A 15394-nucleotide genomic window follows, 5' to 3' on the forward strand; every position below is an offset into this window, starting at 1 on the left:
TTTTATTTGATTTTTATTACGTATTTTTTTGTTTGTAATTATTTCCACGCTTATTGGATATCAAAATCTGATATAAGCCTGCAATATGTTTTAATGGCAGGTGTCTATTAACAACAGATTTATTAGATTAGTGATTTAAATTGGCTTAAAGTACCGGTCACGTTAAAAACTCGAGTGCGGGTCTCGTAAATCCCCGGCATGCTGTACACAGTTGTGGTGTAGAAGTGGCCGTACACATTAGTTTTGGGTTGGCCGCATCCACCGATCGAGTATGACCCAGTGATGAGCAAATTAAATTTTTTTTTGCAATTATCTTTGTGAGAATCCAGGAAAATGATGGCCGGGTTCCTTTACTTTAAAGCACTGGAAAGGTTAAAAAAAAAAATACATTGCCTCTCATGTGTCCTGCTGCCTCAACTCTCTGCCCGATCCTCCGCTGACCACCAAGCATAACTAGCTCCTCACTGTCCCTCCTTTTTGCTGCTAAATTTCCATCAACCTTGCCTGACAAGCTCCTCAGTGTCCCTCCTCCCTGATACTGCCGAACCCTTTTCCGCCTGGGCTAACTGATAAGCTCCGCAGTGTTCCCTTCCCTGCTACTTGCTACTGCTGTATCTCAGTCCACCTAGCTTGAATGATAAGCTCCTCAGTGTCCCTCTTCCCTGCTGACTAATATTCATCTACGTAGCCTGATTGACAGCTCCTCAATGTCCCGCCTCCCTGCTACTGCTGTACCTCCATCCAACTAGCCTGACTGACAGGCTCCTCAGTGTCCTTACTGCTGACTCTCCACTTATATAGTCTGATTTACAGCTTCTCAATGCCCCTCCTACCCACTACTGCTGAACGTCCAACCACCTAGCCTTACTGACAAGCCCCTCCGTGTCCACTCTCCCTTCTACTGCTGGATCTCTGTCCACCTAGCCTAACAAGTTCCTCAATGACCCACCTCCCTGCTGCTGAATCACTGTCAAACTTGCCAGATTGACAGCTCCTCAGTGTCCCTCCTCCCTGATATTGTCATAGCTCCATCCATCTAGCCCAACTAACAAGCTCCTCAGTGTCCCTCCTCCCTGATACTCTTGTACCTAGCCCAACTAACAATCTCCTCAGTGTCCCTCCTCCCTGATTCTGCTGTACCTCCATCCATCTAGCCCAACTAACAAGCTGCTTAGTGTCTCTCCTCCCTCATACTCCTGTACCTCCATCCACCTAGCCCAACTAACAAGCTCCTCAGTGTCCCTCCTCCCTGATACTCCTGTACCTAGCCCAACTAACAAGCTCCTCAGTGTCCCTCCTCCCTGATACTCCTGTACCTAGCCCAACTAACAAGCTCCTCAGTGTCCCTCCTCCCTGATTCTGCTGTACCTCCATCCATCTAGCCCAACTAACAAGCTTCTCAGTGTCCCTCCTCCCTGATACTCCTGTACCTCCATCCACTTAGCCCAACTAACAAGCTTCTCAGTGTCCCTCCTCCCTGATACTCCTGTACCTAGCCCAACTAACAAGCTCCTCAGTGTCCCTCCTCCCTGATTCTGCTGTACCTCCATCCATCTAGCCCAACTAACAAGCTTCTCAGTGTCCCTCCTCCCTGATACTCCTGTACCTCCATCCACTTAGCCCAACTAACAAGCTCCTCAATGTCCCTCCTCCCTCATACTCCTGTATCAACCCAACTAACCAGCTCCTCAGTGTCCCTCCTCCCTGATACTGCTGTACCTCCATCCACCTAGCCCAACTAACAAGCTCCTCAGTGTCCCTCCTCCCTGATACTCCTGTATCTCCATCCACTTAGCCCAACTAACAAGCTCCTCAGTGTCTCTGCTTCTCTCACTGCTCAGTACAAGCTGCAGCTGTCAATCAGACCGGGTGGGCGGAGACTGGATACACTTGGACTTTACTCTTCATCACTCTTTAACTGGACACTTTAAGATTCTCATTTTAACATCCGGATTGAACACCCATTCTAAAATAGTAAGTCTACCAGCCTCATCAAGATCTGCTTTAAAATGACAGTGAAGAATTACTTTAACTTAAAAATACATTTTACATTTTAATATTAATGGTGAGACTGGAAAGAAGAGAAGCCATTGTAGTAAACTGGGAACGTGGGCGAAATCTCAGATTATGTCCTTTCAAGCTAAATTGATACCTGTCAGATACCGGCAGACATTTACAGATGAAATGAGAAATCAAGCTGCTGCGCTCCTCAGCCAGAAGTTATATAATGTTATATATAGACGGCAGCGAAGAAAAAAAATTATATTCTTTTATTATTAGTAATGACTTCATTGATTTTTTTTATTATTATTATTATTATTATTATTATTATTATTATTATTAAAGCAGTTGCGATCATCGCTGTAACATTTTGGTAAATTTTACATCAAAATTAAAAAAAAAAAAAAAAAAAAAAATTTTTGAGGGATTTTTGGATTTTTTTTCCCCTCAATTTTCACTACACAGAGCAGTGCTGATGCCCCGCTACGTACAGAACGAGCGATTAGACAATCGCAGCTTCGAGTCCCCTAAGGGGACTATTAAATACAGGAAAAAATGAGAAATTAAAAAAATTAAAATAATAAAAAACCTTTTCCACCATTAAGTAGAAAATAAAAAATACACCTATTTGGTATCGCTGCGTTCAGAATCGCCCGATCAATCAAAATTATATAATAAATGAATCTGATCGTTAAACGGCGTAACGAGAAAAGGATCAAAACGCCAGAATTGCGATTTTTGGCCACCACAACATTGCAATAAAATACAATAACGGGCGATCAAAACATCGGATCTGCCCCAAAATGGTATCAATAAAAACGTCAGCTCAGGGGGCAAAAAATAAGCCCTCACCCGGCCCCAGATCCCGAAAAATGGAGACGCTACGGGTCTCGGAAAATGGCGACATAAGCAAAAAAAAGTCCTCTCTGGAAACCTATTACCCCTGGTGGTCTAGGGTAAAGGGAAGGGGAGCTAATTCCTCTTTCCATTGTGATCTAAGGTTCTGGAGTCTTTAGTATTTGCTTCCTTAGTGCTGTAGTGTAATGGAGGAGTTAATTCTTTCCTTGCTAGTGGTCTTAATGTTGCTTCCCTGGTGGTCTAGAGTAATTCTCCCCCTGTTATCTAGAATAATGAAGGGATTACCCTTGATGATGATCTAAGGTAATGGAGATATTAATTCCGCCTTCCCAAGTGGTCTCGAAAAATGGAAGAAACCTCTATTACTTCCCTGGTGGCCTAGAGTAATGGAGGGGTTCTTTCCTCTCTCTTATGGTCTAGGGTTAATACTTGCTTCCCTGTAGAGTAATCTTCACTTCTGGTCTGGGATAATGAACGGATTACCTTTGTGGTGGTCTAAGGTAATGGAGGGGGTTAATTCTTCGTTCCCTGGTGATCTGAGGAACATTGCCTTGGACTTAATGGTTCTTTATAATGATGATAAAATTCTTAATAATAATAAAATATTGATTCTCTTTGTGGTCTAGGGCATTGGAGGGGTTAATTATTCCCTGGTGATCTATGGTAATGAAGGAGTTAATAATTCCCTGCCGGTCTAGGGTAATGAAGGAGTTACTACTGTGTTGGTCTAGGGTAATGGACGTGGGGTTAATTCCTCCTTTTCTTGGGTAATGAAGAGGTTACAATTAGTGGTAGTATAGGGTAATGGGGAGTTTGAAATTGCTTCCCTGGTGGTCTAGGGTAATGGAGGGGTTAATTCTAACCCTTGATGTATGTGATATTACAGCTCAGATGCAGAGCTGCAATACCAGACATGACCTGTAGACAGGTGTGGTGCTGTTTCTCATAGAATGCAGACATGTTTTTCAAATCCTCCATAACCTCTTTAACTCGCCTTTCAAATTCACCAAGAAAAAGAGGAATGTCCCTTTCATTACCCTAGACCACCAGGTCTATATTATTCTCTCCGTTACCCCTTTTATTACCCTAGACCACCAGGTCTACATTATTATATTATTCTCTCCGTTACCCCTTTTATTACCCTAGACCACCAGGTCTATATTATTATATTATTCTCTCTGTTACCCCTTTTATTACCCTAGACCACCAGGTCTATATTATTATATTATTCTCTCCGTTACCCCTTTTATTACCCTAGACCACCAGGTCTATATTATTATATTATTCTCTCCGTTACCCCTTTTATTACCCTAGACCACCAGGTCTATATTATTATATTATTCTCTCCGTTACCCCTTTTATTACCCTAGACCACCAGGTCTACATTATTATATTACTCTCTCCGTTACCCCTTTTATTACCCTAGACCACCAGGTCTACATTATTATATTATTCTCTCCATTACCCCTTTTATTACCCTAGACCACCAGGTCTATATTATTATATTATTCTCTCCGTTACCCCTTTTATTACCCTAGACCACCAGGTCTATATTATTATATTATTCTCTCCGTTACCCCTTTTATTACCCTAGACCACCAGGTCTATATTATTATATTATTCTCTCCGTTACCCCTTTTATTACCCTAGACCACCAGGTCTATATTATTATATTATTCTCTCCGTTACCCCTTTTATTACCCTAGACCACCAGGTCTATATTATTATATTATTCTCTCCATTACCCCTTTTATTACCCTAGACCACCAGGTCTATATTATTATATTATTCTCTCCGTTACCCCTTTTATTACCCTAGACCACCAGGTCTATATTATTATATTATTCTCTCCGTTACCCCTTTTATTACCCTAGACCACCAGGTCTACATTATTATATTATTCTCTCCATTACCCCTTTTATTACCCTAGACCACCAGGTCTATATTATTATATTATTCTCTCCGTTACCCCTTTTATTACCCTAGACCACCAGGTCTACATTATTATATTATTCTCTCCATTACCCCTTTTATTACCCTAGACCACCAGGTCTACATTATTATATTATTCTCTCCATTACCCCTTTTATTACCCTCTTGAAGAAGCAAATATTATTCCCTACGGTACCCTAGACCACAAGGGAAGGTAGCATTAACCCCACTATCCCCCTAGACCACCAGGAAAGCAAAAATGAATCCCTCCAGTACCCAAGATTACAATTGAAGAAGTTATCCCTTTTAGCACCCTAGATCACCAGGGAAGCTATTCTCTACATTACCTGTACTACAAGGCAAGTAAATATTAATCGCTCCAGACCACCAGGGATGCAAATAAAACCCGGTCAGTCCCCTAGACCACAAGGGAAGGCAGCTATTCCCTCATCTCTCCAGTACCCAAGACCACTAGAGAAGAAGTTTTATCACCCTAGACCACCAGGGAAGTTATAATATTTTCTACATTACCCTAAACCACAAGGCAGGTAAATATCAATCCCTCTAGACCACAAGGGATGCAAATCAAACCCCATTCAGCACCCGATATTGCCAAGGAAGCGAATAGCACCACCATTAATCTAGACCACCTCTCCATCATCCTAGACCACCAGAGGAGCAAATAATAATCCCACCAGTACTCCTGATTGCAAGAAAAAGTAAAAATTAACCCTTTTATCACCCTAGACCACCAGGGAAGCAATAATGTTCTCTACATTACCCTAAACCAACAGGCAAGTAAACTGTAATCTATCCAGACCACCAGGAAAGCAAATATTAATCTCTCCAAGATTACAAGTGGAGGAGAAATTAACCCTTTTATCACTCTAGACCACCAGGGAATCTATAATATTTTCTGCATTACCCTACACCACAAGGCAAGTAAATATTAATCTCTCCAGACCACCAGGGATGCAATTAAAAACCCCTTCTGCACCCTATATCACCAAAGGAAGGTAAACATTAACTGATCCACTACCCTATACCACCAGGGAAGCAAATAATAACACCTCCAGTACCCTAGATCACAAAGGAAATAAAAATGAACCCTTTTATCATCCTAAACTGACAGGGAAGCATTAATGTTCTCTACATTACCCTAAACCACAAGGCAAGTACATATTAATCCCCCCAGACCACCAGGGAAGCAAATATTAATCTCTCCAATATTACAAGCAAAGGAGAAGTTGACTCTTTTTTTTTTCTCCCTAGACCACCAGGGAAGTTATAATATTTTCTACATTACCCTACACCACAAGTAAATATTAATCCCTCCAGACCACCAGGGGTGCTATTAAAACCCCATTCAGGACCCTGATATCACCAAAGGAAGGTAAACATTAACCGATCCACTACCTTATACCATGAGGGAAGCAAATGATAACACCCCCATTAACGTAGACCACCCCTCTATTATCCTAGGCCACCAGGGGAGCAAATAATAATCCCTCCAGTGCCCTAGATCACAAGGGAAGGAGGCATTAACCCCTCTATATCCCTAGAGGAAAGCAAAAATTGATCCTTTTGATAATGCCATAGACCATGAGGAAAAGAAAACATTAACCCCCTCCATACCACCAGGGAAGCAAATATTAACCCTTTTATTCTAGACTATTGCACACTGTGTACAGCATACCAACAACTGGAGGTCAATAAAATACACCTCACGTGACAACGGAAAACCAAAGTGTGGTTTTTTTTTTTGGGTGTTTTTTTTTTCAGTGGGGGGGGGGTGAGGGGCGGGATGTCTATTTTTTTTTTTTTTTTTTTTAGTTTTTTTTACTCGGACATGTATATTATTTGTGAATCTCACTGGTATTCCCTTATGGGTTAAAGGGGAATGTGCAGGAATAGTTTCTTCAGTCATTTTTCCCCGAAAATACCAACAGTATCAGGAAAATCGACAGCGAAAAAAGATATAAAATAATAGACATAACATACATTATAAACTGGAAACTAGTAAAGTATAAACTTTTTTTTAAAAAAAAAATATTAAAAATATTTTCTCAATAAATTAACCTTTTTTCCTTGTTTTTTTTTTTTTTTTTTTTTTACAAAGTGGAGCAATTCATCAGAGCCTTGCTTGCAGAGGTATAGGCGGGAGAGGTAGCAGTTGCACATGGGCACCAGTACTATATATTGCAGGGCCCTATTATAGATTTTGCGTTGGGGCCCGGAAGCTTCTGCAATGAGCTACCTTTAGATAACCTTTTTATCCGTGCCTCAATATCCATTTTTAAAGAGGAACAACCGGTTATTTGTAAAGCGACAAACGTACCTGACAACAAACCGCCATTCTGAATATTGGAAATTGTTCCCTTTCGAATGTAGCATTCTAGAAATATATGTTTTTTTTTATTTAATTTTTTTATTTTTTTTTTTTAGATATTTTTTTATTTTAATTCCCGGATGTGTTTTGTTGTGTTTTCGAGTTGTACATATTTGATTTTTGCAGATAAATTATTGGGGAATTCTATATTTCATACAATCTTCGAATGAAATGTTTGGGGGGAAAAAAAAAAAATAAAAAATTGTGCAGCCATGTAATCTGGCTGGGTGCGAAAAATAAATACCTAAATAATCAAAAATGTATGTTTTTTTTTTTTTTTTTTTTTTATTCCTTTTTAATAAGGTCGTAAATGGGATTTTTTTTTTTTTTTTATCATTTGTTTCTTGTTTAGTTGGTATTTAGAATTTTTAGCTTTTTTTCCATATACTAAAAAACGGTCCCTTATGTTTCTCAAATATATGTAGTGTTTAAGAAGAAGTGTTTCTGTTATGAAAGTGTAAAAAAGGGGTTTATTTTTAAGATCATGTGAACAATATAATAAAAATATTCTAATCATTTCTTTCACCAAGTACCATAAAAATAAAAAAAATAAAAATATGGGTTCTACATGATCAAAACAATAGAAAAAAAATATATATGCAATTTTGAAAAAAAAATATATATATTGGGCAAAAATAATTTATGCAAAAATTTTAGTCACACAATTATGCAATTTTTTTGAAAATGCATTCCAAGATAAAGAAAAATACTAATAATTTCATTCCATGTAATCCAAAAGGCCTTTTCTTAAACTTGTAAATTATTATTTTGCCTAAAAAAAAAAAAAAAATGGGTTAAGGGGATAGGATGGATGTTGGGTGTAGGATACATGTTGGGGGATGGGATAGGATGGATGTTGGGGGATGGGATGGAGGGATAGGATGGATGTTGGTTATAGGATGGAGGGATAGGATGGATGTTGGGTATAGGATGGAGGGATAGGATGGATTTTGGGGATGGGATTGAGAGAGGATGGATGTTGGGGGACAGAATGGATGTTGGGTATAAGATGGAGGGATAGGATGGATTTTGGGGGATGGGATGGAGGGATAGGATGGATTTTGGGTATAGGATGGAGGGATAGAATGGATTTTGGGTATAGGATGGAGGGATAGAATGGATTTTGGGTATAGGATGGAGGGATAGAATGGATTTTGGGTATAGGATGGAGGGATAGAATGGATTTTGGGTATAGGATGGAGGGATAGAATGGATTTTGGGTATAAGATGGAGGGATAGGATGGATTTTGAGGGATGGGATGGAGGGATAGGATGGATTTTGGGTATAGGATGGAGGGATAGGATGGATTTTGGGTATAGGATGGAGGGAGAGAATGGATTTTGGGTATAGGATGGAGGGATAGGATGGATTTTGGGGGATGGGATGGAGAGATAGGATGGATGTTGGGTATAGGATGGAGGGATAGGATGGATTTTGGGGGATGGGATGGAGAGATAGGATGGAGGGATTGGATGGATTTTGGGTATAGGATACATGTTGGGGGATGGGATGGAGAGATAGGATGGATGTTGGGTATAGGATGGAGGGATAGGATGGATTTTGGGGGATGGGATGGAGAGATAGGATGGAGGGATTGGATGGATTTTGGGTATAGGATGGAGGGATAGGATGAATGTTGGGGGATAAGATGGGGGATAGGATGGATGTTGGGGGTAGGATAGATGTTGGGGGATAGCATGGATGATATGAGATGGGATGGAGGGATAGGATGAATGTTGGGTGATAGGATAGATATTGGGGGATAGCATAGATGTTGGGAGATGAGATGGGATGGAGGGATAGGATGGATGTTTCGGTATAGGATGGAGGGATAGGATGGATGTTGGGGATAAGATGTTGGGGGGTAGCATGGGTGTTGGGGGATAGGATGGATGTTGGCTAGAGGATGGAAGGATAGGATGGAGGGATTGGATGGATGTTGGGGGATAGGATGGATTTTGGGGGAAAAGATGTTGGGGGATAGGATGGATGTTCGGAGATGGGATGTTAGGGGAATGGTTGATGGGGTAGGGTAATAGGGGATATCATGGATGTTGGGGGATAGGATGGAGGGATTGGATGGATTTTGGGGATAGGTTATTAGGTGATAGGATGTTAGGGAAACTGTTGTTGAGGTAGGCTGATAGGGTAATAGGGAATAGGATGGATGTTGGGGGATAGGATGGAGGGATTGGATGGATTTTGGGGGATAGGATATTAGGTGATAGGATGTTAGGGAAACGGTTGTTGAGGTAGGGTAATAGGGGATAGGATGGATGTTGAGGGATAGGGTGTTAGGGCATAGGGTGGTAAGCTTAGGGCATTAGTGTTGGTGGACAGGATGTTAGGTTGAACCCCCAACCCTAATTTTTTTTTCACTCTTTCCTACACAAGAAACAATAGTGAGATAGAGAATTTGCCCGGTTACTATGCTGCACTTTAGGAAGTAATGATTTTTTTTTTGGTCGTTTTTGTGTATATTATATAAGCCTCTATTTCTAGTGGAATTTTTCAGTACATTTAATAAATGGGCTCTATGGAAAGGAAAAAAAAAAAAAAAAAAAATCTCATGCAGGATGTCAATTATTTGTGCTAAATGTCGTTGGCTGACTTAAAATACTTGAGCGTTTTGTATACTTTTTCCTTGTGTCCAGCAAAATGTGAATTTTTAATGGGGTTTGTGATTTGATACTTGCCTATTGTTGAAGTCGATATCTCCAGCTTCTGTACTATTTAAGACGAAGACAAACTTTTTGGACAAATTGTGTATCTGGCTTTTTGTAGGCGCTGACTTTAATGTTTGTGAACTTTGAGCTACAAGAGAGTATTTACCTGTATATGAAAATCTATCTATTGTACGACATTTATGTTTTTGGTTTTTTTTTTTTCTTCGATTTGATTTGCGCTGGAAAAATGTGCAAAAATGTTTGTCATTACAGATGAGTTACTGTAACAGCAAAACCTCAACATTATTTGTCATGGAGTGTACAGTTTGTGATAATTTTCTAAAAAAAAATATATATATATATATATATATATATATATATATATATATATATATATATATATATATATATATATATATATATATATATATATAAAAATAAGTTAAAAAAAAAAATGTAATAAAATTTTAAAAAAAGATTTAAATATAATTTTGATCTGTTTCATATGTATTTTAAAAGAATAAAGATATTCTAAATTCACTATTTTAGAGGTTGTGTTTATTTGGCATTTCTTTTTTAAATTTTTTTTTTTTATCCCTTTTTAGTTTACATTTATATTTAAATTTGACTTTTATTTTTACCTTTTTTTTTTAATTTTTATTTTCTAAATTGTTCGATATTCGTAAAAAAATCTTTGATTTTTTTTTTTTTTAAGATTAAAATTTTTATTTTTCAACCCGAAAAATTACATCAAATATGTAATTGGTGCTGCAATTAGACACACTAATGTTAAACTAAAAAAGAAAAATTACCGTGTGTAAGGACAAATGTATGTTATTGTCCCGTCTTGTAATACGGTATATATTTTGGATTTTATACTTATTATTTTCAGAGTGCCCTTTTTTGCTTTTAAATGCTTTTTATTTCTTTTTCTACACTCTCTGTGCCTGGTACTGAAGCTCTTTTCTGTCCACTTGAACAGGACTGTAGAAGTGAGCTGCGGGATCAGGTATAAATGTACATCGCTGAGCCTGGTGCTGTATCTCAGTATTTTTCCCTTGGACAGTAGAAACGTGATGTGAGCTGCAGGACCAGGCACAGTCACTACCAAATGTATGGATGGCGCTAAAACTAGTACTGCATCTCTGTCTTGTTCACTTGAATAAGACAAAATTCATGTAAGCTGCAGTACCAGGCACAGTCACGGCCAAATGTACTTCACTGTGCTTGGTACTGTATCTCAGTATTTTTCCTTGAACAGGACCTACTTGATCTGAGCTGCAGGACCAGCCACATTCACTACTAAATGTACAGCCCTCATCCTGGAACTATATCTCAGACCCATTCATTTGAATAATTAAAAAATGTATGTGATCTGCAGGACCAGGCACGGTCACTGACAAAAGTAACGTCCATTGTACCTAGTACTACAATCCTTTTTACTAGGACAGGATAGTCTTGATGTGATCTGCAGGACCAGGCACAGTCAGGTCAAATGGACATCTCTGTCCAATTCACTCGAATTAGACTAAATTCATGTGAGCTGCAAGACCAGGCACAGTCACTACCAAATGTATATTCCTGTGCCTGGTGCTGTATCTCAGACTTTTCCCTTGAACAGGACAAACTTAATGTAACCTGCAGGACCAGGCACATTCACTAACAATTGTATAACACTAAGCAGGGCTGTAGATGTGAGCTTCCGGACCAGGCACAGTGTCACGGCTAAATATACATTACTGTGCCTGGTGCTGTATCTGAGTATTTTCCCATTGAACAGGACAATCTTGATGTGAGCTGCAGGGCCAGGCACAGTCACAGCCTAATGTATTGTACATCGCTGTGCCTGGTGCTGTATCTCAGTCTTTTTTCCCTGAACAGGACTGAGTTCATGTAACCTGCAGGGCCAGGCGCAGTCACAACCTAATGTACGGTACATCACTGTGCCTGGTGCTGTATCTCAGTCTTTTGTCCCCTGAACAGGACTGAGTTGATGTAACCTGCAGGACCAGGCACAGTCACTACCAAATGTACGGCATTAAGCCTGGTACTGCAGCTTGGACACATTTATTTGAATTAAACGTAAATTGATGTGGGCTGCAGTACCATTAGCAATTGTATGTCACTGTGCCTAGTACTGTAGCTCAAGACTTTTCCTTTGAACAGGATTGACTTGATATGAGCTGAAGTATGTTATACTAGTGAAGCAACTCACTTGGGAAAATAGGCAACACCCTAAAAACTGCACCTGATCCTGCCTGTTCCTGTATAGACTAGAGATCCTGACCCTACAGTCTCTAGTGGTACATGCATGAGCCGGGAGAGCCCTAACCACCGACTAGACAATGGCAACTCGGACCTATGCTGCCTGAAAGGCTGTCGAGTACTTCACGTTCCTCCTAAAGAACCGGAGGGAAGAGCAGAGTGTAAATTACCTACAGAAGGGAAAGTGTGCTGAAAAAAGGAAAGATCCCAGAGTGAGTAAAACAAACCAAGAAATACAAAATAAAGGATTAAGTACGTACTAATAGTTAAGATGCCACTTACTTCCTAAAAAGAAACAGAAGATAGGTGTCACGCAAGGTGAAGGAAAGCACAAGTGTACAAAGACAGGAAGGGGGGAAGGAAGCCCAACCACTAGGGAAAAGGGGGAGTGGAGACCCATAGGCAGATCTAATATCACCCTGCCTACCCTCTCGTCCCTATATAGGTTCCACACCTATCGCCAAGCTGGAACCTAATTCCCTGAATGCCCCTACAGCTAGGCCCTAGATATGGAGGGAACGGGGTGAGCACTAATCAGGCCCCACTACAAACTAAAGACAACAAGGTAAACAAAGGGGATACACTTAGTTTGAGCAGACACCAGAAAGCTAAAGCCAACTGTCCTCCAAGAGCACCAAAGAAGAAAATAACCAACTGCTAGTGCTCCAAGCCTGCACAGAGGTACATAGAACTATCACCACCGACTCTCTGGAGAAACTGAAGAATTTTGGTAGTTAACCAAGCAAGAGTGTGTCAATCAGCAGCAGAAGGTGGAGGACGCTGCTGGATCCTAAAGGAAGAAGGATATTACTATACTACAGAGATGAGAGGATCAAGAAGGCATCTGCAATGCCAAGCGCAGTGACCTTCTACAGCCAGATCCAGAGCAACTTTCTGTCACACCTGACACACCCGTGACAATAGGTGCAGGATGAAGAACATAAACAGCAAAGAGATAAACCATAGCTGGTCTTCCACTGACCAACTTAAACTACAGCAGTACGGCTGGACATTTAAAATGAGACTATCGCCAGCAGGAAATACCAGCAAGGGTAGAGTATGTAAAGCCGCACCCGAAAGGTGATAGGGCAGACAAATGAGTAAATGAAAACACCTGTTACCCTAAAGAGACTGGATCAAAGATAACAGAAAATAAACACTCGAAGAAAAGGTGTATCTGCTGTGGCTTGGTGAAAAGAGAAGCCGACCACAAAACCAAGGCTCAAGGGTTCGAACCCAGACACATATTACAGCTCAGTCCCATTCACCTGAATAAGACAACAGCATTCATGTGAGCTGCTGGGCCGGGCACAGTCATTAACAAATTTTTCGGCGCTGTGTCTGCTAAACAATGAAAAGAACGAACTGAAGAGCTCCGATCCTTTCTTAACCTGATCGTGGGGAATGTTGGAAGCTGCCATCGATAGCCAATACTAAGGATGAGCTGCTAATATGAAAAATCCAGGAAAACACCTTTACTCCACCAGCCTCCATTACCGCACGGCTTCTTCTGGATGCACACGTCTGAAGGCTACTTGAACAATTATGACATTTTTGATCAAAAACACAGTAAATGGCTTCCTTCCCGGTCTCTGTTAGCACACGAGATATCAATACCGTACCCATAAAATATCCTGCATTATTTAACGCTCTGCTCCTACATTGCATTACCCGCTGCCTAGCAATAGAAATACCCTATAATTTAGGAAATAAAATTTTCTTCGAGAACGGGCTGAAAACAAGATTTCTGTTCAATGGTAATGTGTAGACATGAGATAATACATATACAGCGGGTGAATAAAGTACATGTCACCAATTTTCTAAGTAAATCTATTTCTAAAGGTGCTACTGACATGAAATTCTCACCAGATGTCATTAGCAACCCGTCCAATCCATCTTTTCATCATCATCCTGGTAGATGGCAGCAGATTTTTTATCAAGAATGTCTCGGTACATTTGTCCATTCATACTTCCTTCAATATATGAAGTGTGCCAGAGCCGTATGCTGAAAAACGGTCCCACACCATGATGTTCCCACCTCCACGCTTCACTGTAGGTATGGTGTTTTTGGTCTGATGTGTTTTATGGCATCTAAAGAGTTCAATTTTGGTATCATCTGACCAAACTTTATTCTTCCAGTATTTCTCAAGCTGGTCTAAATGTTGTTGAGCAAACTTTAAACACGCTTGAACATGCTTATCGTTCAGCAATGGAGTCTTGCGTGGTGAGCGTGCATACAGGTCATGGAGGTTGTGTGATGAGCGTGCATACAGGCCATGGAGGTTGTGTGGTGAGCGTGCATACAGGCCATGGAGGTTGTGCGGTCAGCGTGCATACAGGCCATGAAGGTTGCGTGGTGAATGTGTGGCACCCCAGGGGTCTGGTTTTCCACAGTAATGTAATGTTATGTCTGAGAGCAGGTGGGAGGTCCTTTGGTCAGGGATCCTGTGCATGCCACACCTCCTGCCCAGTCTTGGGAGGGGAAGAACTTCCCCTGTATAAACCCGGGGCTGAGGCAGGGTGAGTGAGACAAGTGGAGTAGAGACAAGAAGCAGCATAGGAAACAGCAGAGTTACAAGGAGTCAGGGGCTGGCAGCCGCAGAGCTCGCCCTGACTAAGAAGACTTCTTTCCGGACCCGGAGTCCGAGGCTGTGGGGACTAACTCCTACCCAGCAGCAGAATCCGTCAGGCAGGGGATTTCAGGTCCTCTGGCCCAGAAGCCCGAAGGCACGGTCACACGCGTGGGACCAGCACCGCCATCGTGGAGCGGAAGCCATTAGAAGGCCCCGAGTCACCGGCCATACGGGTGAGCACCACACGGTACACTCAGGGACGTGGGCTACTTACATCAGCTTCTAGCAAGGTAGCCAGAAGAGTACAGTCAGTTTGGGAGGCCTACAACTACGCCTGGCCAGGGGAGATCCCATCTGCTCAAGGACTGACCAGGCCCCGTTCGCTAGCAAGTACTCCGGGAGGGTCTATCATTGTCACCAGTAAAGACCCTGAACTACACCGTACCGTCTCTGAGTGGTTCCTGCTACCCCCATCATCCACGTCGGCTGCCCTGAGACCATACCCCTCCCGTTGGGGGTTATACTATCACGCTGCATAATCCTACCATCGGCCTCAGCGGTCTGCCCTGCAGCAGCAGCTCCCTGGCTGCACTCAACGGGTGGCGTAGTCATCAACTATTTACTACTAGTAGACTGCCGTCCAGTTTGACTCCCTGGGCACGGACCGGGTCACCGCCACGAGACTACAACCCTCCACGGATCCGGCTCC

Source organism: Phyllobates terribilis, unplaced genomic scaffold (genome assembly GCF_046119375.1).
Source record: "Phyllobates terribilis strain yellow unplaced genomic scaffold, ASM4611937v1 Scaffold_10__3_contigs__length_209671492, whole genome shotgun sequence".
Classification (NCBI taxonomy): Eukaryota; Metazoa; Chordata; class Amphibia; order Anura; family Dendrobatidae; genus Phyllobates; species Phyllobates terribilis.